Raw genomic sequence first — 25,135 nt, forward strand, 5'->3', positions numbered from 1 at the left:
ATTTAGTGTCCCAGGTTCGATACTAAAGCCAGTCCTTGTGGTGTGACTTATTGTTGTTGCTGAACAAATCCCACGCCCCTTGTCCACAGTCAGACCAGTTCTGACTGGTCCACTTTTGTGTATTTGCATCAACCTAAAGGCTTGCTTCTGCTCTCTTTGCCGAGAGGGGGGCCATAGCACCCACAACAGGGGATGGGTGAGATTTACCCACACAAGGAGTACACACTGACACAAAGGGAATGGGCTCAAAACCTGCACCAGGCTCTGGGTAGCAGGAGCGGAGACACTGGAGTGTCTGGGATGTCTGTGATGGGCATCATCAGCTCCACCATTTTGCGTAGGACGCAGACATGAAGTCCTTCAGACTCACCAGTCTCTTCATAAACCACTCATCAATGTAAACACAACAGAGAACTGAAAGCACCTTTCACTAGGGACAGCTGGTAAGCAGTGCCACTCCAGGGATTCAGGTGAAGAAGGCCTGTGCCCCTGCGCTAGCATCTTGCTGCCACGCCTACTGGTTGGTCACTAAGTATAAGGGCTGCATCCACTCTCCTCGAGTAGAGTTCACTCTTTGTTGTTCCACTAACATTCGAGACCAACACTGATGTAGGGTTGAGACTATTTTGGAAGCCAGTCGTCTTTGGGGCTGATAACTTTGCGGGGAGACCACCCTTACCTGCATTCTTCTCTCGAACTCGAGCACAGCCGCTGCTCGTCTCCCTCCCGCCGCCGCCATTCAATCGTGGCCGTAGTGCGGAGGGGGACTACGAATCCCAGCGTCCCTTGCGGCTGAAACGGAAGCTGCCACACACAATCTAGCGCCTTGAGGCGATCAAATTCAAGCAGAGCCCCGCATCACGGGACCGCGCGCGGGCTAAGCGCGGGTTAAGCCCTGAACAAGGGTGGGACCATTTGTGACCATTTGTGACCATTTGTGACCATTTGTGACCATTTGTGACCATTTGTGACCATTTGTGACCATTCGAGGCTGGGCTGGGCCATCTTATTAACATCTCCAGGGACGTATGTACTTTTAATTATATCTCCTATCTGTCCATACAAGGAGCCATGAGCATACGTAAGGATACATCGAGGAGGGATGGGGTGGGCGGCAGCATTATGGGAACACTAGACAACTTTATAATTAGAGCGGCTAGTGTTCTGGAAAAAGAAATTGCCCTTACAGAGAGACGCATGCCTTTAGACCCATTGTATAACAGGCGTTCCTTGATGGGCAATATCGCAAAGTTCGAGGCTTGTGGGCTGCTGAATTCATATCTGTGCATAGATCGCCGCCTAGTGTTGGGTTCGGATGATTGCACATTGTGGTCCTGGAAGAGTCTTCGAAGTATCACGAGATAGGTGGCTCCTCCCCTGGACTACAGTGCGCATGGGCATCGACTCCATCCTCAGATTGTTTTTTTCCGCCATTGGGTTCGGATGTCTTTAGGTTCCTTCTAGTCTGAATCGATAGAAAACTTTCTTGAGACCAAAAGGTCTTTAGTCTAATACGTCGGTATAGTCTTGCGTTCGGTCTTAGTTCTTCCAGCTCGGTTCCGAGCCGGATTCTCTACACCCGCGTGCTCTCGGCGCGAAAGGCCCAGTCGACGCTCCAGACCTATCGACCGTCCATCATGGACCGAAGTCCATTCAAGAGATGTCCCGTCTGTAACTCGAAGTATCCCCACATCGACGTCCACCCGGTGTGCAACAAGTGTCTGTCGCCGGACCACGATGAAGCCAAGTGTATGGCTTGTTCAAGCTTCAGGTACAAGAAGGGGCTTAAGCTTCGACGAGCTGCGCGCCAGGAGGCCCAGCATGCTGCACCGGCGCCTGTGGACATCTTCGATGCAGGGGATGTAGAGGACAAATCTATCCAGGACGTTACTGAGTCGAACCCCGCATCGGACGTCGACTACGACGCGGATGCAGAGATGTTTGAGGCCAAAGAAGTCGTCGACGTGGTAGGAGACGACGACGGGGCCCTCGGGGCCATGGAGGATAGCTCGGATGAGGAGCTTCCTCAAACTAACTCTGGGGACGTGCCAATTGATGAGGCTCAGGTCGAGGGATCGCCTTCGGGCCTTACCCAAGATCTCACTATGGGTTCTACGGCCCCGCCTTCGGGCTCGGCCACGGACATTGCTGCCGAGCCACTCCCTGGAAAACCGAAACCGAAAGTGAAACCTACGGTCTCGACTCCAGACACTGCGCAGGTGCCATCCTCAAAACAGAAAGTGCGCATCGCTTTGGTCGGCTCCAAGGCCTCGGACCCCTCGGCGCTGAAGAAGCCGAAAGTGGCTGTCGAGCTGAAGGCTCATGTCAAGGGCGTCGAGACGAAGTCTGCCGCGCCGAAGACTAAAGCAAAGGTGGGCGAGCCGAGCGCGTCGGCGCCGAAGCCTGTCGACGCCGGCAAAAGCCTCAGCGACCCAAAGAAGGCTATCAGCGATCCGAAAAAAGCTCTCGGTGACCCGAAGAAACGGCTGGATGACCCGAAGGTTCTCGCAACTCCGCGTCAGCAGGACAAGGCCAAGGGCACGGCGCCCCGAGAGTCGACTCCAGGTGTGGCCTCGAGGGATTCCATTGAACCGGCGCGCCCATCCGCCGCGTTCACCAAGAAGGTGACGGACTCCCTGCAGCGTATCAGGGACGGAACCACGTCGGCCGGTCCCTCCGCCTACGAAACCGGTGGAGAAACCACTAAAGGCGTCCACGCCCATCCATTTCACGTTGCCGCCAAAGACGGCGCCGAAGGCTTTCGCTCCTAAGGCAGTCGTCAGTGTGCCCGAGAAGGTCTCCTCGGCGCCGAAGTCGTCAGCGGTGGTCCCCGGCCCACATCCCGACGGCCTTCAGTGGAAGAGCATTAGGAATACTTCATCGATGCCGAAACGGGCAGGCTTTCCCTCCACAAGCGGAAAATCGCCCTTGAACGCCCAATGGAGTCTTACAAGATCCCTCTCAAGAAAAAGAAGGACTCTGCCTTCACTCCCGTTCTGGTGGAACCACTTTCCCCACAGACTCATAATGTCTCTCCCACTTACTCTGATGTGGACGCTGGTGTGGGGGATGATGAGGATGAGTACAGTTATCCTGTCTATACAGACCTTGAGGATACCAACGAACCCTGGGCCGCTGGTGGTGACCCAGGGGATCCTCAATCAGGACAAGACCCTCAACTGTTTTCTGCAAAAACTTCCCCTACAGAAGACTCTGCAGCTTTCAATGCCCTCATTGAACGGGTAGCAAACAATCACAACTTCCAGCTCCATGCTGACCCTGTGGATGTCGACTTCCTTTTGATACCTTCTCAGTCTCAGAAAAAACTGTTAAGACTCTGCCTTTGCTGAATGGTGTTTTAAAGCATGCTGCTGAGATCTTTAAAGAACCTACCAGGGCGAGGGTGATAAATCCTAGGATTGACAAAAAGTACAAGTCGGCACCTACTGATCCTACCTACATCTACATCAAAGGACTGTTGCCTCTGGACTCCCTTGTTGTCTCGAATGCCCGGAAGAGGGCTAATTCTCAGACTACGGGTGATGCTCCTCCCACAGACAAAGAATTCAAGGTCTTTGAGGCCTCGGGGAAGAGGGTAGCAGCACAGGCAGCCAACATCTGGCGCATTTCTAACACACGCGCGCTTCTGGCGCGCTATGACAGGGCACACTACGACACACTGGAGACCCTGTTGCAGCACCTGCCTGATGAATACAAGGAGGGGGCTGAAATGCTGATTCAGGAAGGGAAGCTGATCTCTAACGCTTCAATTAAGTGCGCTCTGGACACGGCTGATACCGCCGCCAGGGCTATAAACACTAGCGTTATTCTGCTGCGACATGCCTGGCTGAGAATCTCTGGATTTAAGCCAGAGATCCAAACCACCATCCTTAACCAAATAGTCAACCCAGATCACCTGTTTGGCCCGGAGGTTGACACCACCCTAGAGAAAATTAAGAAGGACACAGAGACTGCGAAATCCATGGGGGCCTTACAGTCCCAGCAGTTTCGGGGTGGGTCTTTTCGTCGCTCAAACACTAGAGGCATTTCAAGGGGCCAGCTCTCCCAGTCCACGCAGTACTACAAGAGCAACACTCAGTCCACATACACCAACAAGAGTCGAGGTGGATATCGTGGCAACAGCGCCAAGGGCAGAGGTCGTGGAAACAACAGCTCCAGATCCTCTGCCACCAGCAAACAGTGACGCCTTGCCACTGCCCCCTGACCACACAACACCGGTCGGGGGGACACTCCAGCAGTTCCTGCCGGTCTGGAAGTCCATCACCACGGACAGGTGGGTCAGGAAACGTATTCAATACGGTTATTGTCTGGAGTTAACATCCACTCCACCCAACATGCCCCCAAGAAACCGTCCTATGTCAGCCGAGCATTTGCACTTATTGTAGCAGGAAGTCCCCGTTATGCTGCAAAAAGGACCAATAGAGCTCGTGCCTATGCAAGAAAGAGGCACAGGGGTCTACTCCCTGTACTTCTTAATACCAAAAAAGACTGGTCCCTCCGGCCCATCCTGGACCTCGGGCCACTCAACCATTACATCCTGTCGGAGCACTTCCATATGCTGACCCTGCAGCAAGTGCTCCCGTTGCTCAGTCAGGGGGATTTTCTCGCAACTTTAGACCTAAAGGATACGTACTTTCACATTCCACTGCACCCTTCACACAGGAAATACCTCCGGTTCACCATCCAAAACCAGCACAAGGTTTTGCCTTTCGGTGTCACCACGGCACCCAGGGTGTTCACGAAGTGCCTGGCGACAGTGGCGGCGCATCTCAGGAGACGGAACATTCACGTCTACCCTTATCTGGACGACTGGCTCATCCAGGCAAAGTCAGCCCAGCAGTGTGCCGCCCAAATGTCCCACACCATTCACCTCCTGCACGATCTGGGATTCTCCCTGAATTACCCAAAATCCCAACTCCAGCCCGCCCACATACGGCAGTATCTGGGTGCGACTATAAATACTCTGGCGGCCACAGCACAGCCGAATTCAGTGAGAGTCCGCAGCATTCAATCGCTGATACAAAAATTCAGACCTCAACACTCGCTTCCAGCAAGAGTGTTCATGCAGTTGATAGGCATGATGGCCTCCTGCATTTCCATAGTCCCGCACGCGAGACTACATATGCGCCCGCTTCAGGAGTGCTTAGCACGTCGGTGGACTCAGGCTCATGGGCTGTTAAAAGACCTAGTGTTGGTGAGCGGTCGGGCATACAACTCTCTGCATTGGTGGAATCCACGAAACCTTTGCAAGGGCCGACCGTTCCAAGAGCCTGTGCCACAGATCATTCTGACAACGGACGCCTCTCTCCAGGGATGGGGAGCTCATGTACTCCATTACACAGTGCAGGGACTATGGACACAACAGCAACGGAGGATGCACATCCATGTTCTCGAACTGATGGCAATCTTCATGGCACTCAAAGCCTTCAAAGTACATCTGTGCAACAAGGTCGTGTTGATCCGGACGGACAACATAGCCATGTACTACATTCAAAAGCAGGAAGGAACACACTCTCCGCAGCTGTCTCATCTGGCTCAGAGCATGCGGAAGTGGGCCATTCAGAGGAACATCTTCCTCCTGGCGGAACACCTCCCGGGCAAGGACAATCAGATGGCGGACCTGCTCAGCAGGCACAGCCACCAGATGCACGAGTGGGAGATACATCCATCAGCACCCCAACCGTACTTTCAAAGGTGGGGTCATCCAGAGATGGACCTGTTCGCCACAACGGAGAACGCAAAATGCCAAAGCTTCGCCGCCAGGTTCCCACACCCACAGTCGCAGGGCAATGCGATATGGATGAACTGGTCAGGCAAATTTGCGTACGCTTTTCCCCCAGCACCAATGATACCGCTGGTGGCACGCAAACTCAGGCAGCACTCAATGACTCTCATCCTGGTTGCTCCAACGTGGGCTCGCCAGCCATGGTATACCACGTTTCTAGAACTGTCCGTGGTACCGCATCAGAGGCTACGTCTCACACCCAGCCTTCTTACGCAGAGCCATGGCGACATTCAGCATCCAGACCCGCAACAGCTCAACCTGGCGATCTGGCTCCTGAAGTCCTAGAGTTTGGCTACCTGCACTTGCCTTCTGACTGCATGGACATCATTCGTGAGGCAAGGAAGTCCACCACCAGAGCATGCTATGCGGCAAAATGGAAGCGGTTTGTCATTTATTGTGCAGACCACAACATTAACCCGCTAGATGCGTCTATTCAGAATATCATCTGTTACCTTTTCCATCTGTACAAGTGTATTCTGGCCTATGCTTCCATTCGCATTCATCTATCTGCAATGGCCGCTTATCTACAGAACAGGCAGCACCTCTCCCTCTTCAGAGTGCCTGCCATTAAGGCCTTTCTGGAGGGACTCAAACGAGTCATTCCTCCGCGGACTCTACCAGCTCCGGAGTGGAACCTCAATGTGGTCCTCACCCGGCTAATGGGTCCCCCCTTTGAACCACTGCATTCCTGCGAGATTCAATTCTTGACGTGGAAAGTGGCTTTCCTCATTGCAATTACATCGCTGCGGCGAGTTAGTGAACTGCAAGCACTAACTATCCAAGAGCCATTTATTCAGATTCATTCTAACAGGGTAGTGCTGCGCACTAACCCTAAATTCCTTCCTAAAGTTGTGTCTCAATTCCATATCAACCAGACTATTGAATTGCCTGTTTTCTTCCAAAATCCTGAGTCATTGGCGGAGAGACTGGTCCACACCCTTGACGTCAAAAAAGCCCTGATGTATTACATCGATAGGACCATGGGTTTTAGAAAAACTAAACAACTCTTTGTTGCCTTTGCACCACACCACGAAGGTAACCCCATTTCCAAGGCGGGTATTGCTTGGTGGATCGTTAAATGTATCCAGATCTGCTATCTGAAAGCCAAGCGTACTCTCACCATTCCACCAAGGGCCCACTCCACCAGAAAGTTGGGGGCCTCCATGGCATTCCTTGGAAATATTCCTTTGGAAGACATATGTAGAGCAGCCACATGGTCTACCACACACACATTTACAAAGCATTATTGTGTTGATGTGCACTCCAAACAGCAGGCAGCTGTAGGGCAGGCTGTTCTAAAAACACTATTCCAAACTGCTGCAGCTGGCACGGACGGCCGCCGTTAATGGAGGGACTGCTATGTATTCTATGCACAGATATGAATTCAGCAGCCCACATGCCTCGAACCGAATATGCTACTTACCAGTATGCATCTGTTCTTGGCATGTAGGGCTGCTGACATTCATATCGCCCGCCCTCCTCCCCGCCGCCTGTAGCATCTTCAGAGTTCACACATACTTCTAGCATGGTCATCATTCACTGAGTTCCACTCCATCTTGCCCACAATGGCTAAAAACAATCTGAGGATGGAGTCGATGCCCATGCGCACTGTAGTCCAGGGGAGGAGCCACCTATCTCGTGATACTTCGAAGACTCTTCCAGGACAACAATGTGCAATCATCCGGACCCAACACTAGGCGGCGATCTATGCACAGATATGAATTCAGCAGCCCACATGCCTCGAACTTTGCGATATTGCCCATCGAAGGTAAGGCCCGAAGGCGATCCCTCGACCTGAGCCTCATGAATTGGCACGGCCCCAGAGTCAGTTTGAGGAAGCTCCTCATCCGAGCTATCCTCCATGGCCCTGAGGGCCCCGTCGTCGTCTCCTACCTCGTCGACGACTTCTTCGGCCTCGAACATCTCTGCATCCGCGTCGTAGTCGACGTCCGATGCGAGGTTCGACTCAGTAACGTCCTGGATAGATTCGTCCTCGACATCCCCTGCATCAAAGATGTCCACAGGCGCTGGTGCAGCATGCTGGGCCTCCTGGCGCGCAGCTTGTCGAAGCTTAAGCGTCTTCTTGGACCTGAAGCGTGAACAAGCCATACACTTGGCTTCATCGTGGTCCGGCGACAGACACTTGTTGCAAACCGGGTGGACGTTGATGTGGGGATACTTCGAGTTACAGACGGGACATCTCTTGAATGGACTTCGGTCCATGATGGACGGTCGATAGGTCTGGAGCGTCGACTGGGCCTTCCGCGCCGAGAGCACGCGGGTGTAGAGAATCCGGCTCGGAACCGAGCTGGAAGAACTAAGACTATACCGACGTATTAGACTAAAGACCTTTTGGTCTCAAGAAAGTTTTCTATCGATTCAGACTAGAGGGAACCTAAAGACGTCCGAACCCAATGGCAGAAAAAAACAATCTGAGGATGGAGTCGATGCCCATGCGCACTGTAGTCCAGGGGAGGAGCCACCTATTTCATGATACTTCGAAGACTCTTCCAGGACAACAATGTGCAATCATCCGGACCCAACACTAGGCAGCGATCTATGCACAGATATGAATGTCAGCAGCCCTACATGCCAAGAACAGATGCATACTGGTAAGTAGCATATTCGTTCCAATACACCACATCAAGTGAGACCACCAGAAGATGGGAATATTGTGATTACAAACTTTGAGGGCTCACTCACATCCACCCCAAACCTAGAATTAATACAAAGTAACTGCTCTACCGAAATATTGGCCGAGTCTAGTGACTCTGACAGTGTAGTTAGTAACAACACTACACCCCCCCAGGACAAGGTCCAAAGTAAAAAACATTAATAAGAAAGGTGGGGGAACTAACACACGGAATAATGATGTCACTAATAAACCTAAAGGCAGCAGGAAGTAAAGGGTTGTTTCGAACAAAATTTCACCTGGAAAGGGAGGAAATAAGATTCACGCCCCAAGGAGTGTTAATAGTGCGGAGCAAACGAAAACAATCAAAGACCTCACTCCAGTAATAGCTACACAGGAAACTGCAGGCTCAGCGACAATCACGCATGAAACCATTGGTCCTGACATTAATACATCACAACAGACAGGCCATGCTTTGGAAAATACTAACTGTACTGAGGAGCTTTTTTTGAAGATGGAACATCTGTTGAAATCATTGATGTTACCAATGTATGAAAGGGTAAAGAGGATAGGCGAGAAACTTACCAATATAGAGAAAATTTTGCAGCAGAATACCGAGATGCTGTTGAAACATACAAATTTATTACGGACACACATATACACTCCAATCGCTACTAAGGCAGCAAACCAAACTAAAGTTGAAAAGATCCTTGCAACAGCATCAAACACACAAAAGCCCGCAAAAGGCATTCAACCGTCTGCAATAATTGACAACGGGTCCAGGGATGTAACAAATAATCCCCCAGCAATCTCAGGGGCTGAGAGGACAGAGCTACCCACTGCTGCCCAGACAAAAGAGACAGGAATTACTGAAATTAACAGGAAGAGTAGGGATAGAAGGGCAGTTGAGGGCATGGGTAAGAACCTTTTGAGACAACCTGACCAACAAAATAGGGTAAGATTGGTGACCAAACATACATGCATCGACCTGCCCCCAGAGTCATTCCCCTTCACTGTGGTTTTAATAGGCTTCCCAGTTCTAGGTGAATGAAAGCAAGAAAATTACTTTGAGCTAAAAAATAGTTAGCCATTGGCTAATTAGACACAGGCCGATCCCTCGATTTTTACATGGTTAAATACGCAATGTCCGCAGATTGAGTTGGGTGGGGCAACGGAAGAAAGACCAGGAATGTGATTGCATCATAATAAATTTCAAAGATAGCCGGGTGGTAAATCACATTACTGGCTGGAGTGCAGGTGAACTTGAAAGCAGGATACAATCGGCTGATCTGAGTTATTTTTATCCACCATCCCCCATGGCCCAACATAATATGCACACCCTTAGCACACAAGGAAGGTGATATATTGGCCCCTACGACAATCACTACGACACTCAGTATTGAGTCCCAACCTACAACCGCTATGATGCCTTATATGCACAAGAGGGTCTTGAAGGAGTGGATTGACGGTGCGAGGGAACTCTGATCCCTGTAACTCCCAAAAATCTTGAAATAGGTAGTGGGGAAGTAGGCAAGAGTAATTCTGGAGCTGATTCAACCTTAACTCCTGTCCTATATAACGGATCAGCCATATCATAACTATGTACCTCAGGGACAAGGCAGGGGGTTAAGAGACACTGAGGGGAACTGGTGGCAGAGGTTGGCCCATCCGACCCAATAGATGCTGTACAAGATCTGCATACACGTTTCCATGTGCCTATAAAAGCCTTACCAACAGAGCAGAACTATGACCATGTGCTGAAAATCCTTAGCTGGAATGTTGCTGGACTCGAACTCAGACTAATGGACAGCGATTGGACCCATTTGATTTCTTCGTATGACATCATAATGTTTCAGGCGACTTTGGCAGTATCTGACCTGCACATTGATGGGTTTTATTGTTTTAATACAGTGGCACGAAAGTCACGCTTCGGTCGGCCAGTGGGGGGCCTGCTTGTTGGGTTTAGCATCTTGGCGGGGGGGAGCCATAGGATTATAAATACCAACAACCCAAATATACAAGTGATTAAATATAAGCGGAAAGTCCCCTTCTTTGTAATCAATTTTTATAATTATGATTTTATTTCTGCCCCGAACAGGAATTTCATAGAACTTTTTTTTATTTATTTCTAATCTAGAAGATAGCTGTGGTAAGAGTGAAGCCCTGGAGATTGTTTTGGGTGGGGATTTTATTGCCAAACTCCCAAAAAAGTACACGGGATGTGGGAACAAGATATGAGGACTCAGTTAAACGGAGGGGACGTGAATTGGGAGTCCTGTTAAACGAGCATATAATGAGTGATGTTATGGATCACGGTCAGCAGTCTGAAATGCAACAGGCCCCTACGCACAGAGGGAGAGTTAGCACCTCAACCATTGATTTCATCTTTGTTTCCCCTGGCTTGGCAGATCGTATATTATCAGCGGAAACCGTCGTAACAGCTTTTGGGGACCACAACCCAGTAACAGTAACTCTAAGTTCAGCCCCACGACCTGTGTACAGTACCTCGCAGGGGGCAAATGATATAAGTGTAAGCACGGACAAATTAAGGTCAAAATGGAAGGGTATAGACAAAGTAGAAATTACCAAGTCCCTGTTAAGGGAAGAGCAAATGTCAATTGCCTTATGTGTAGACACGTTAACAAGTGGCCAAGAAATTATTACACACTTTATCAAAATTTGCTCTAGGGTTCGATCTTTATTATCTGTGCCAGTGTATAGGGGCCCAAAAGATCCGAAATGGTTCGACCACCAGTGTTCTGTGGCAAATAGGAACCTGCGTAAGGCCCTTACAGAGACCCCTCGAGTTAGGGCGAATGTCGCTTTGGCTAGGAAAACCTACAAATTAGCATTAGACAAACTGAAAGGTATGTTCCTCGGTGAACGCTGTGAAATCCTCGCCGAAGCCGCAGGAGGCAAATGTCAAGTCAAGTCAAGTCATAAAATTTGTATAGCGCACTACATACCCAGAGGGTTTCAAGGCGCTTAGGAAGAGGAGTAAAAGAACTTAGGAATATGGGCCAACAACTGACACCTATCAGTTGTACTATTGCTAGTAGCACCAGGAAATTACACTTTGCAACAATTTATGCCCCACCGCTAAATATTATTATTTATGTCACCCCTGAACAGACTAACAATTTAGGGATAACCTTAGGGGAAGTGAAAGAGGCAATTACCCATAGCCTGGGCAACAAGGCACCCGGACCCGACGGGTTACCAATAGATCTTATCAAGTGGAAACCCGACCTCTGGACTCCAATCCTTGTAAATGTTTTTAATAGCTTACCCCAATCAGAGATGCCTGCAACTTGGGGCCCCAGTATAATAGTCCCCATACACAAGAAGGGAGACAGGTCTAACCCGGTAAACTACAGACCTATTTCGTTATTAGAAAACACTCTAAAGATACTTGGTCGTGTTATCTATAACAGGCTAATCACGTGGACAGAAGAAAGTGAAATTTTATCTCCCTGCCAACTGGGATTCAGAAGCAGGGTCGGCACGGTCGAACAATGTCTTAATCTTAAATTGATTATTGATAAGTACAACATTGCTCGCTCTGCCCCGATTTACTAAGGATTCATGGACCTGACATCCGCTTTCGATTTAGTAAATAGGTCGAAGCTTTGGTCCATTTTATTGGATTATGGATTAGATGCCACTTTGGTCCACTTTTTAGCTTTTTTACACACTGATTTAAAGTCAAGAGTGAGAATAGGAATGGGTGGGGAATTATCTGGTCTTATTAAAATAGGAAGGGGAGTCCGGCAGGGGTGCGCTTTAGCACCCCTGCTTTTTATTATTTATATCAATGGCCTTCGTGACCATTTGTCAAACTCGACCCCAGATGTACCCATAATAAATGGTAAACCCCTTCCCACCCTTCTTTACGCAGACGATGCGGTATTAATGGGACGCACGCCGAATTTGCTGCATATTTTAGTACAAAGTTTTACACAATTTATGGAAGATTTAGATTTGAGAGTACATTTTAACAAATCGTTTATAATGTCATGTGGCCCAGGGAAGCGACAGCTGAATTCTATACAGGTTGGGAAAGAAAAAATTACTGCAACTCATATTTTTCCGTACTTGGGGGTGGCCTTTGCTGCAAATGGCTCGTGGTCCGGACATTTGGCCCGGGCCACGGGCAAATTCTCAAAGGCCACTAATTCAAGTTTAAATATCCCCAGACCAAGATCAGGTGTCACTAAAGCAATTGTAAAAATCTTTAAGCTGCAATGTGTGCCTATAGCAACCTACGGGGCCAAAGTATGAGCATTGGAAATAGTAGACATATACAGCAGGAGAAAAACCGGTTTTGTAGGAAACTATTAAGTATGCCAATTTCTACTCCCAACTATATTTTGCACACCGAATTAAATTTACATTTTGTGTCAGACTTTATTAGTGCACGACCGGTGCTGTTTTGGCACTCGGTATGGAGTAATAACTTGGCCACTTTGACACAAGACTTAAGATGGAAACTGGAAAAACTACAGTTGCTAGGTATCTGACTATGGAACTACCCTGATATCCCTTGGCTTTGTACTTAACCCTATCTATGTCTCAATGGGAAAGAAGCTTGTTGTTTCGACTAAGGGCTGGTTCCGTTAGATATTTGTTAAACTTTCCCCTGGGCCATCAATCAAGTTCAGACAAAATAAGCTGCCCCTGTAATGGGCTAAGCACCCAAAATGACTTGCACTTTTTTTTTCCTGTAATTTTTACTTGAAATATACTAAATGGTTTTTAATTCCCTTTTTTTAAAAACTTAGGCCAATTACCCTGGACCAATCTTACCAGTTGTTACTTACACTAGATAATGAGGAGATAATCTGTCCCACTTGCACTTTCTAAAAACTGCAGTCCGCGCTCACAAAATGATGGATGGCTAACTCTGTACTATTGTTGATTGATTTTTATTGTTGTTTATTTATCATGGATTGTATACTTATATATGTGCTTTTATGAATTCCTGTAATTTGAATAAAGATCTTTTGAACTTGAACCCTTTAGTGTCCCAGGTTCGATACTAAAGCCAGTCCTTGTGGAGTGACTTATTGTTGTTGCTGAACTAATTCCACGCCCCTTGTCCACAGGCAGACCAGTTCTGACTGGTCCACTTATGTGTATTTGCATCAACCTAAAGGCTTGCTTCTGCTCTCTTTGCCGAGAGGGGGCCATAGCACCCACAACAGGGGATGGGTGAGATTTACCCACACAAGGAGTACACACTGACACAAAGGGAATGGGCTCAAAACCTGCACCAGGCTCTGGGGAGCAGGAGCGGAGACACTGGAGTGTCTGGGATGTCTGTGATGGGCATCATCAGCTCCACCATTTTGCGTAGGACGCAGACATGAAGTCCTTCAGACTCACCAGTCTCTTCATAAACCACTCATCAATGTAAACACAACAGAGAACTGAAAGCACCTTTCATTGGAGACAGCTGGTAAGCAGTGCCACTCCAGGGATTCAGGTGAAGAAGGCCTGTGCCCCTGCGCTAGCATCTTGCTGCCACGCCTACTGGTTGGTCACTAAGTATAAGGGCTGCATCCACTCTCCTCGAGTAGAGTTCACTCTTTGTTGTTCCACTAACATTCGAGACCAACACTGATGTAGTTAAAAACACAGGGAGCCCATCCAGTGGACCCGCATGATTGTTCAGCTCACTGAGGAAGCTCACATGACTGCCCAGGAAGTGTACAAGGGCAGGGCAGATGATTTTTATTAAGCCACACATAAATATAGCATGAGCCAAGCAGAGGACTGCTGTTCTAGCAGCATTAAAATTACAGTATTTTAAGAATACAATTATGCCCTAAGAAAATTCTACCAAGTGAGCAAATTATTCAGTTCAGGAAAAATACACATTTTGCTCACACAGTGAAGGAACTAAAGCTTGCACAGGTGCGTTGTCAACTGTCTGCGCCGCGTCTGCAAAGGGGCCGGTCCACTGCTCGTGGTTAAGGCCCTGCACTGGTGGCAGGAACCCCGCAATGGATAACTGCAGTATGGAGGTCCCACCACCACTGCGGGGGCCATAGGTGAGTCAGGCCCGCTGAATCTTTACTCTGTAGGTGTATTATCCATCTAGAGATAAGCATTTATGCACTAGTAACTATAACCTAATGTTCTAGAGTTCCCGTGCACCGCACTTCTCAGTGCACCACTTGTTTGATGTAAGGTAGGCCTCTGAGTGCACTGCCACCGGTGCCCTTTCTTTAAAGTCTGTATTTCCAGACTTTCTAGACGCGTTGTAGAGTCCAGAGCCCCATTTTTGCTCCACACCAGTACCTGTACCACAGTACAGAAGCTGCCTGTGACCAGTCTATTCCTTTATTCGTGACTACAACAGAATCGAGCGTCTGCGCGCTCACAAAGCAAAGTAAAGCGTATAATCTCTGTACGAGGGAACATAAGAGCACAGGGAGAGTGAAGTATTTGAGTAAATCATCCATGCTCGTGCGTTATAGCGATCTTTGTCCTTTCGTTATGCCAAACCCAGTCATTCCTAATCCCTGTGCTCCTGCAGGTCCGTCCATGCGGGGCCGTGCTTTCAGACTGGCGTGCTTTCCTGGGCCCTGGTGACCTCTGCTGGCCCCGATGCAGACGGTACCACTCTCGGGTGTCTGCCCCCTTCTGCGGGGTCCTTGCTCTGTCTGAACAACTCTACGCGCTCTCTCTGTGGTCGGTTCTGCGCCCCTACTCTCTGCGCCGCTTTCAGTCCACTCTCTCTGCGCCCACCACCTCGCCTGTACCCCTCCACTCTTCGGGCGTCTGTCCGGTGCAGCTCAGTGTTTAGCTTCTGTGCTCATTCTGCATCCCTTCTCTCAGCCCCTCTTCCCACCGGCTCTGCGCCCCCTCCCAGTGGTCTCCCTTGCTGCCTCCCTCCGGCGCCCCCCATCCTCTCGGGTCCTCCCGCTCTGCGCCCCGTCTCGGTGACCCCCCCCCCCCCCCCCCCCCCCCCCTTGATGCGCACTCTCAGCGCCCTGTTAGGAGCCTCTCTCGGTCCAGCCCTCCGTTGACACCCACCTGCTGCCCACCGCCTCTGCTTCTCGTTCTGTTTGCTGTGGCCCTTGGGAACCGAGGGTTCGGATTACACGAAGATCCGGTCGGAGTGGGCGTCGGGGGGCTCAATGGGGGGAACAGCTGCCGCTTCCCAAACTTAGAGCCCGCACTTGCTGTAAAATCCAGCCTTGTTCTTGCACAATACTTTAATGCTCCCGTGGTTATATTTTAACTTCACCCAGAGGCTGGCTCGACTATGGCAAATTGGAATATTTTCCGGAAGGCCGGTGGGGGACTCTTGAAGGCGTGCAGGCCACTATTTAGTCAGACTCTGGTGCAGGCGCGAGGCTGCTGAGAGCTGTCTCTCTGCCCATTTGGAGCCCCCAGGGTCAGAGCTCACGGAGTTTCTGGGGCCACTGGGCTCTTTGCTGCTGTCGCTCCCGAGGGACTGTCTACTCTCCTCACCCGGGCTTCAATTGGCTCCTTGACAACCTGGCTCCTCCAGCCCCTGTGCTGGGGCCCTGCCTCCCTGAGCCGTCGCTAGGCTCATTGGACCCTCTCCTCTCTCTAGATACCTCTGTGTATCCTCTCCCCTCGAGGGTCCTCTGTGTACCATGTTCTTTCGAGGCCCTTTGTGTACCATGTTCTCTCTGTCCATATGTGGACACTGCCCTTCCTAAATCCACCCATGTGCTCTGTCCTTCATAGGACCCTCTGTGATTTTTGTCCTCTATTAGGGACCATATGTATCACCCTGTACTCTTCCAATTTTGCCTATATGATTTTTGTTGGTGATGCCATAATCAGACAGGGTGGCTTCATGGCACACTGGTGAGGAGTCTTTGTTGATGCATATTTCTGTAATGAAGGGGCGGTCTGTTGCGGCTTCTGAGAGTGGATCAAATGTATTGAAGTGGTTTTTGTTAATGGACCTTGTGTTGAAGAGTGAGCATCTTAATTGTTTCATCTCTTTCCTCTTGATGTGATGGTGCTTTGAAGAGGTGTGGTCTATTATAGGAGGAGGAGCAAAGGCATATGAGAATGGGTGAGGGTGGGTTGTGGGTAGTCTAGTTGTAGCTTAAGAGGGAACTGGAGGATAGGTTTTTGGGTTTGAGAATTCTGAGGGTTGAAAGATGTGTGTGCTTGTTGTGGAAGGAGACAGAGTTGTAGCTGGTGGGGTGTGGAGGACTATGAGTGGAAGTCACAATCAGGGACCCTAACGAACTGGATTTTAAATTTCCTCCTGGCAAGTGACACTGTGTTTGTAGTTTGTGTTGCGGTCTTTCATTTGGTGTGTTGCCAACTATGACAAAAAATTACTCACTCCCAAATTAATGAATGCACCTAAATATTGTTTGAGAAGATACATCCATCTTGGTGTGGGTACAGGGCCTAGGTCCTGGAGCTGACTCTAGCCTGCTTTACAGACTGGAACAATCCCAAAGGCACCTATAGACGCATCCTCATGGCCCTTTCATATGTTCAACAACATACAGGATGCAGGTGTAGTTCCGACATGCCAGTTCCCAGCGTACGGCTGGCTGATAAGTTTGATAAAAAATGCTGTGAGTCTCTGTTTGCGTTAAACCACTAATAGATGGGGGTGCTACAGACTCTCCTGAGGTGAGTCTCCGGGTGTACGTTTAATCTGTGATTGTTCGACTCACTGTGAAGACCACTGACCGGGACATAACCTATGGAAGGAGGACGTGTGCAGGAAAATTAGCGATGAGGATTGAGAGGAGAGAACGCGTGCCATGAGTTTCTAGAAATAGTAAATTCAAATTGATTCAGTTGAACTACATCCACTATACTTACCACACTCCAGATTACAAAGAATATTTCAGACCCATACTAGAACTACCTCAGATACCAGACATCAGATGTTACCTTTTCCCATGTGGTATGGGAATGCCCAGAAATGACTAGGTACAGGGAGGATTTTGCATCCTAAATTATAAAAACTCGGAGGGACAACGGCAGGTCACTCCTGAAGTGCGTCTTGTTAGGGCTGTTCCCATGACCAGAACTCAAAAATACAAAAGTAAATTTGCCGACCTAACAAAGAAGTAGGTGAAACGTAAGATTGCCATGGATTGGAAATCTCACAGCGCTCCATTGTTGACAATATAAAGGTCGAATGTGATCAGAGGTCACAGCTGAGATCATGGTCCTACACGCCATAGCTGTCAGGACAACCAAGCTCACTTCCCTGGTGGACATGGGGCACAGTTCTTCTAGAACCTCTGAAAAAGTCGAATGACAAGCCCACATGAATCATAAAACTGCACTGCAGCGACCTGTGACCGGCAATCCTATACGAACGATTATTGTGTGTTACTTATGCACTACAAGGAAAGAGCATTGCATGCTCTTGTTACCCTTGATTTATGCTAGTTAGGTACCTAAATAAGTCTGAGTTGATGTGTGTTTTGTGAATTGTGTTCTTAGTGTAGTTACTGCTTTTGGTTGTTGTTGATGTTCGAATTGGCAACCAATAGGAAGCTCATGAGTGAGCTGATATAGTAAAATAATAGTACTGTAATATAGTATGTTCTTTAATTTGTTCTGTATAGGAATGCAAGTACACTTCTGTAAGCATAATAAAAGTATATGCTTAAAAACTTTATATAGAGGCACACAGAACTGAAGAATGCTCAGCAATCAGAATTCACCCAAGATTAGTAGTAAACGTTAATATTTGATATATCTGAGCATTTGGTACAGACGTGGACCAAGTTCACCACCTTTCTCCTTGCCTCTTCCAAGCCAAGTAGTGTTTCCGAGGGGCAGTACTCCAGTCGGTAAATATGTGTATTTGGCTTCACTTAATCGCCCAAGATAACTTGCAGTTCACCAGACCATTAGGGCTTTCCCGCCCACTTAAACAGATTATTTAGGGCTTCAAGCCAGGGTGTCTAGGTGAAAAGGCAGCAGCTTAAGGGTGCTGCCTCTTTGGGCCTGTAAATACCTGGAAAGGGAATAGGGCAGACCCTCGGCCGCTTGTTTAGCAGGTGCTCAGCCCTACAAGGGATAATTGCTGTTGGCCTGTAGGGAATTAGCACATCTGTGTACTAACCATCATATACAACCACATGGTGGGTATTGTTGGTACAGGGGTCGAGGGCACAACCCCCAATGGCTACAGTTCACCTACTGGTGATTATCACTCCTGACTATGGCAAACATACTGGTCTATGGGAGCCTATCTCCCTGGACGCCGCCCACCAATAGATCAACCAAGTAGGTAGTTGCTCCAGGTACAACTCACTTCCAATTCATCAGAATAAACACAGTCACCCCATGGATAATAACTCGCTGTTCATACATCAACAGTCCCATGATCAACCCACTCTACCTCTAATCACAAGATGGAGGACAATAACTCTAGGGCCCTCCCAGTCTCAAGCTGATGTGTGTCGTATGCCAACGTATGCCAATGAACTATCAGATTCTCCATCTCCTACAGCATAGGCATATGATGTATGAACAGGTCTTGTGGTACCTTATTGGCAGCTTCAGTGCATAGACAAATACTATACCCGAGCACCTAGCTAACCACTCCATTCTAACCAGTCAAATCCGCGAGGCCTGGAGAGATCTGCCAAGCATTGCTGGTCACTGGAGAACACTCACATAGTCCACCCAGCAGGCCCCAAATTGGGACATACCCTCCGCGTCAGCATCCTGTTATGACCAAAGTAGGTTTATAACACAGTACATCTTAACTCATCTCCTTAATTGACATCTCATAATTGCAGTCATATACGGGAGAACTGTTTTGCAGCCTACCTGGGCAGATCTCTTATTCTTGCTCACTCCTTCTCCACACCGCTCACTCCTCCACAGCTATAAGATCACAGAGCGGATGATCTCCTGCCACAACTAGCATAGCCAATGAGATTGAGAACATTCAGAACAAGCATTTACAATGCAATGGTTTCGCCTTTGGAAAAGTTAGAGCTATTGGCATTGTAAATGACAAAATTTGTATTTATGTGTTGGTTTTGAAAACAGATAAATAAATGGCATTGTCATTTACATTGCCATTAGCTTAATCTCTAGCAGTCACTTTGCAGTCACTCTGCACTCCCTAGCACTCCCTAGTCACTCTGCACTCCCTAGCACTCCCTAGTCACTCTGCACTCCCTAGCACTCCCTAGTCACTCTGCACTCCCTAGCACTCCCTAGTCACTCTGCACTCTCTCTACTCTGCACTCTCTCTACTCTGCACTCTCTCTACTCTGCACTCTCTCTACTCTGCACTCTCTCTACTCTGCCAATAGCACTTTCCCACCTCTCAAAGACCAGCAACCCTACTCTACTAAAAGTCTAACAGAGTAGCAGTCACAATATTACAAGCACTCACAGACAAGCACCACACACTACCAGCAGCGCTAACAACCCTCCGAGAGTAGCAGTCACACCCCTCACAGACTAGCACCACACACTACCAGCAGCGCTAATAACCCTCCGAAAGTAGCAGTCACACTATCACAAGCACTCACACCCCTCACAGACTAGCACCACACACTACCAGAAGCGCAAACCACCCTTCGCCCAACTAAATGTGCCCGGGGGCGGTGTCGGTGCAGAGTTAAAAACCCACAGAGAGCAGGCCGCCGGCCACAACCCCCAGTAGGGCTGCCGAGCTCCGCTGGCATGAATCTTTCATGCGTAATTGCTGCATATCTTCCTAATTCTAAAGAAAAATATTATCCCCCCTTAAAAGGGGGCGGGATTATCGCCCCCCTGACTGATCACGCCTGCCTTGCCAAGCCCTGGCGGAGCGTCATAACCTTTGAAGAGAGGCAGAGACGCCCCTGCGGTGTTATATTCATGCACCGAAGCACACTCCTTAAAACCACTTCCTGCCAAACCACAATCACCCAAACCGAACACCTATAAACTGCTCTCAGTGAAACCACAAACACCTCCTTTTCATTACTGTCTTTGAAAACATTCTCAGTCACACCTCTATAATCTAGACCATGTTTATGTAAAACTCTCTTACCTAAACCACAAGCACCCAAACCCCTCTCCGCTATACCACCCTCAATTAAACCACAAAACCATCTCTCCTGTAAACCCCCTTCAGTTAAACCATAACCATCTCCTTTAAATCGCTCTCAATGAAAACATTCTCAGCCACACTCTAATACCTAAACTTTAATAATGTAAACAACTCTCAGCTAAACAAAAATCACCTAAAGAACTCTCTTGTAAACCACCCTTGGTCAAACCACAGCCACCTCTCCTGTAAACCACTCCCAGCTGAACCTCCATAATCTTGTTTAAAGCACTCTCATTGAACCCGCTCTCAGCCATACCTCTGTCATGTAAACCACCCTTTGTTACTCGCCATTAACTAAACAGCACTCATGTAAACAACTCTGTCACACCTCAATCCCGTTCCTCCGAACCACTGCTCATCTAACCCAAACCACACTCATCGAAGCCACTCTCGGCCAAGTCACACTCATGTAAAGCACTCTCAGCTAAACCACAATCGCATTTATCCTTCTCCTGTAACCAGCACTTAATTAAATTACAAACATCTCCTTTGAATCGCTGCTACATTCTCAGCCATACCCCTGTCATCCATACCCCTCTCATTTGAGATACTTTCAATTCAGCCGCAGACCAGGCACTCGTCTAATCCAAACTGCACCAATCTAAATTACTGCCCATAAGGCCCCCTTGGATAGTCCTCAGCCAAGCCCCCTGAGTTGACCTGTGCTCAAGCAAATCACGTTTAGATAACCCATACGAATCTAACCCGCTTTCAGGTAAATCATAGTAACCTAAACCTCCTTCAACCAAACCATTCTCATCTAAACCGTTCTCAGGTAATCCAAGGGCTGTTAAACCTTGCTAGTGAAACAGCACTTACCAAACGAGTTTCGGATAAGCCAATGTCAGCTCAGCCAAGCTCAGCTGAACCACACTCACACAAATTATTTTAGCCAACCTGTACTCAGCTAAACGACTTTCAGGCTACATGTCGAGGCACACTAAACAGACCGCTATCCCATAAACCCAGCTCAGTTGAACCACTCAGCTAAAGCCCTCTCAGCTAACCCAGAACTAACTGGAGCACTCTCACACACACAACCCCACAGTCGGCGAAACCATGTCATAACAATTCACTCTCAGCTCTCCAGTACTCAGTCGGACCACTTTCTTTTAAACCACATTCAGGTTAAATATGCCCCACCCCCTGACAAGCGCCTCTGGTTAAACCACCGTCAACTAAACTAACCTCTGCCATACGACTCCCAGCCGAACCGCATTTATGTGGCCCGCTCGTCTAAAGCACATTCGGCTACTCGACTCTGGTTAGCCACACCTTCCAAAATACACCAACGCGCTCCCATGTAAGCTACACTGAGCAGTTTAGCAGAGCTTTTGCCCGTTTAGAGAGGTCTACAACCCTCGGCAGGTCCGTGCCAGGCTGAACCACTGGCAGCTGAAGCACGCCCAGCTAGAGGTAATCAACTAAACTACGATCTGCTGATGTGCAGCCGCTAAACTACACCATGTCTAAGGTAAACTCAGCTAACCCACGCAGCAAAACCACACTCAACTGAACCATACTCCGATAAAGCACTCTCAACCATAACACATAACTCACACTGCCCTAAACGCCCCTGAGCCAAATATTTCCAAATGAATCACAATCAGCTAAGCCAAGCATTGATAAGTCCGTATTAACTCTCCGAAGAACAGCATGCGAGCACGAAGGAAAGCACAACAAAAGTGTATTTACATTGCTGGAATCAAAGTGCGACCACTGAGATATATATATATATATACACACACACATACATACATCATGTCAGCACGAAGGTGAGCTCTAACTTATAAATACGCTGCTGGGATCAACATGTAATCAGAGGTAGATACACACTGCCAGGAAGGGCGTTTAGGCAGAACGGTGAGCACAAACATGGGTATGCACTGCAGATCAACATGTGAGCGCAAACATGTCAACACACTTTAAAGAACAGTGTGTGTGTACGAAGGTGTGATCAGCTAGTAACAAAGAGTGTGAGCACAGAATACTTTTTATTAGTTGCGGGGATCATGTTAGTGTAGGGCGAGCACAAGCACATGTATGTGCTCCTGAGATCATCATGTGAGCGTGGGCTGAACACAAGCACATGTATATGCTGCTGAGATCATCATGGGAGCGTGGGGCGAGCAAAAGCATGTATAAGCTGTTGAGTTTATAGTGTGAGTGTGGGGCAAGCACAAGCATGTATATTCTGCTGAGGTCATTGTACACTGCCCAGGAGCAAGATAAAACCGTGAAAATAGACTGCCCTATACACTGCCCAAGAGAATGATGCAACCGTGAATAAACACTGCCCAAGAGCAAGATGCAACCGTGAATATAGACTGCGAGGAAAGGAAGTGGGCAGGAAACGACACTACGCCGTGCTCCGAGGGACACGCCAAAAGAAAAATACAGATTCAAAAAAGATTCCAAAGACAGGGCTGGGAACCGAGCAGGGAGCAGATGCTCACTGCGGGGATCGACATGTGAACACATGTCTAGAAATATACTGCTGGGGCGACGTATAGGAAATAACCGCGCACGTTTACATTGGGTGTTGACAAGGGCGACGCGGGACCAAAGAAATGGAAGTAATGGAGGGACTGCGTGTACATACCCGAAATAAGGGCCATAGGAAGGGAAGTACACACACGTGATACTATACACGGCTGGATAGATCATTACAGTGTGGTACGGGCGAAGGAATATAGGCATATATATTATTAATATGCTTTACACGAGATATGAGGAGGAATGGCACTAAGGATACAGTATGGGAAAAATGACATTTGCGGAAATACTGTTGAATGTATGGTGTGGATAAAACCTATACGGAGCTATAGGGATAAATGTTATAGGCACTTATAATAATAAACATCTCAGGGAATATGGCATTGAGAAATAACACAAGGACGTACAAATAATGAGCAGTGGGAAGGATGTGGATTAAGAAATAATAATATAGATATACATTTACAAATACTGTAAGCTACGAGAATGAAGAGAGATTAGTGTGCACTGACTGAATTTAGTATGGGGGGGATACGGACACAGGTTGACATACACTGGAGAGTAAGGCATGGTGTATACACTACATGAGAATGGTATGGCGACGAGGACAATCATATATTAATACACACTGCAGGGATAGTGCATGGCGACGAGATACGAACATATATTCATATATACTCCTCAGGGGCTGATATATGAAGTCGGGCTATACCAGCACATATCCGTGTACACAGGATGTGACGTGCTGTGACGAAGGGGATTGGTGTACACTGAATAGGATATGGTGTGGAAAGGGGAAAATGCACATAAATTAATTTACACTGTGAGATATGGTATGGGCAGGAGCAATCCAGACATTTACAACGTGCAGCACATATCTGGATAGTGCAAAAGAGCAATTTAGCAATTTACACCACGCGTAGTCAGGAACAGAAAGGGCGATGAAAAACAAATATGAACATGAAATTGACAGACAAAAAAAATCACATCGGTAAAAGGAAGGGAAGTTAATACAAATATCACTTAAGTGATCAAGTTATAAAATCCAGGGGGTATGGCAGGAAGTGAATAGGACCTACAAGACAAAGACATATACCAGAAAAAAGGTAGAATGTTGTAACCGCTGTTTGGGTGAATGCAGATTCACATGATATCGTAGCAGATTCATGGGCCTCATTTCACAACCTCGTAGGCTTTCATTACCAGGCTCCGGGAGGAAGGCAGGACCACACGGAGAGCGGGAGGGGGGAGAGCGGGAGGGGGGACGGCGGGAAGAGGGACACGGAGAACTTCAAAACTCACTGGACTGCTCCCAGGAGGCGGCGGGGGCGCTTGCGGTGTCTTTCCTCTGCCGGGGCCTGGGCTCTCTTCTCGGGTGCCGCGGGCGGGGCTCTCCTGCACCGGGGCCTCGCTGGCGGCCACACTCCTTTCTCCCAGGCACTTTTCCCCTGGCATAAAAAGAGCGGCGGCGGGACTTCCGGCTTGCTTGCGGCCTGGCCGGACCAGATTCGGGGGCGTTCCCGGCTTTTGGCTGACGTAGCATGACGTAGCCAAAAGCCAAAAATTCTCGGGAACGCCCCCGAATCTGGTCCGGCCATGACGGACACCTCTCTGTTCCAATGGCTAGCCTCCATTTATGGAGCTAGCCAATGGAACAGAGGGCGTATTCCAGAAAAACATACTGTAACTCATTAGATTTCTCCTGCGCAAAAGCTGCTTGCGCAGCTTTTTTGCAGCCGAAACCTAAAAATGGCCAGCACAAGAAATGGACCTGCAGAACTAGTCCGTGTTGCCAGCCTACTCAAAATGTGCACTTCTGCCTCTTACACTTCACCCATTACGCTGACATGCGTTGCATCCCATAACATGGTAACCACACCTCGGTGGTTATCTTACACGACATGGAAACACTCGCATGATAGACTCAAATCAAAGACAAGACACTTCCAAGGTCTTACCAACAAGGTGTAGCATGCTGTCTGTGTGGATATGTGCCTTAGAGCCCCATATAGGGTAGTAACTACTATCCACATAATAAAATACAATGCAACAAAAAGTAATGGTAAATCACCAGACGATAAAGAATGCTGCTGAGCTGACACAAAAACAC

General features: G+C 48.4%; 1 protein-coding gene across 2 annotated transcripts in view; it reads left to right on the forward strand.

Annotated features, from left to right (window-relative positions):
* Positions 1-25,135, forward strand: part of RECQL5 (RecQ like helicase 5) — a 769,601-nt gene that overhangs the window by 434,939 nt on the left and 309,527 nt on the right. The gene's annotated exons all lie outside the window — the stretch shown is intronic.

Source organism: Lissotriton vulgaris, chromosome 7, assembly GCF_964263255.1.
Source record: "Lissotriton vulgaris chromosome 7, aLisVul1.2, whole genome shotgun sequence".
Classification (NCBI taxonomy): Eukaryota; Metazoa; Chordata; class Amphibia; order Caudata; family Salamandridae; genus Lissotriton; species Lissotriton vulgaris.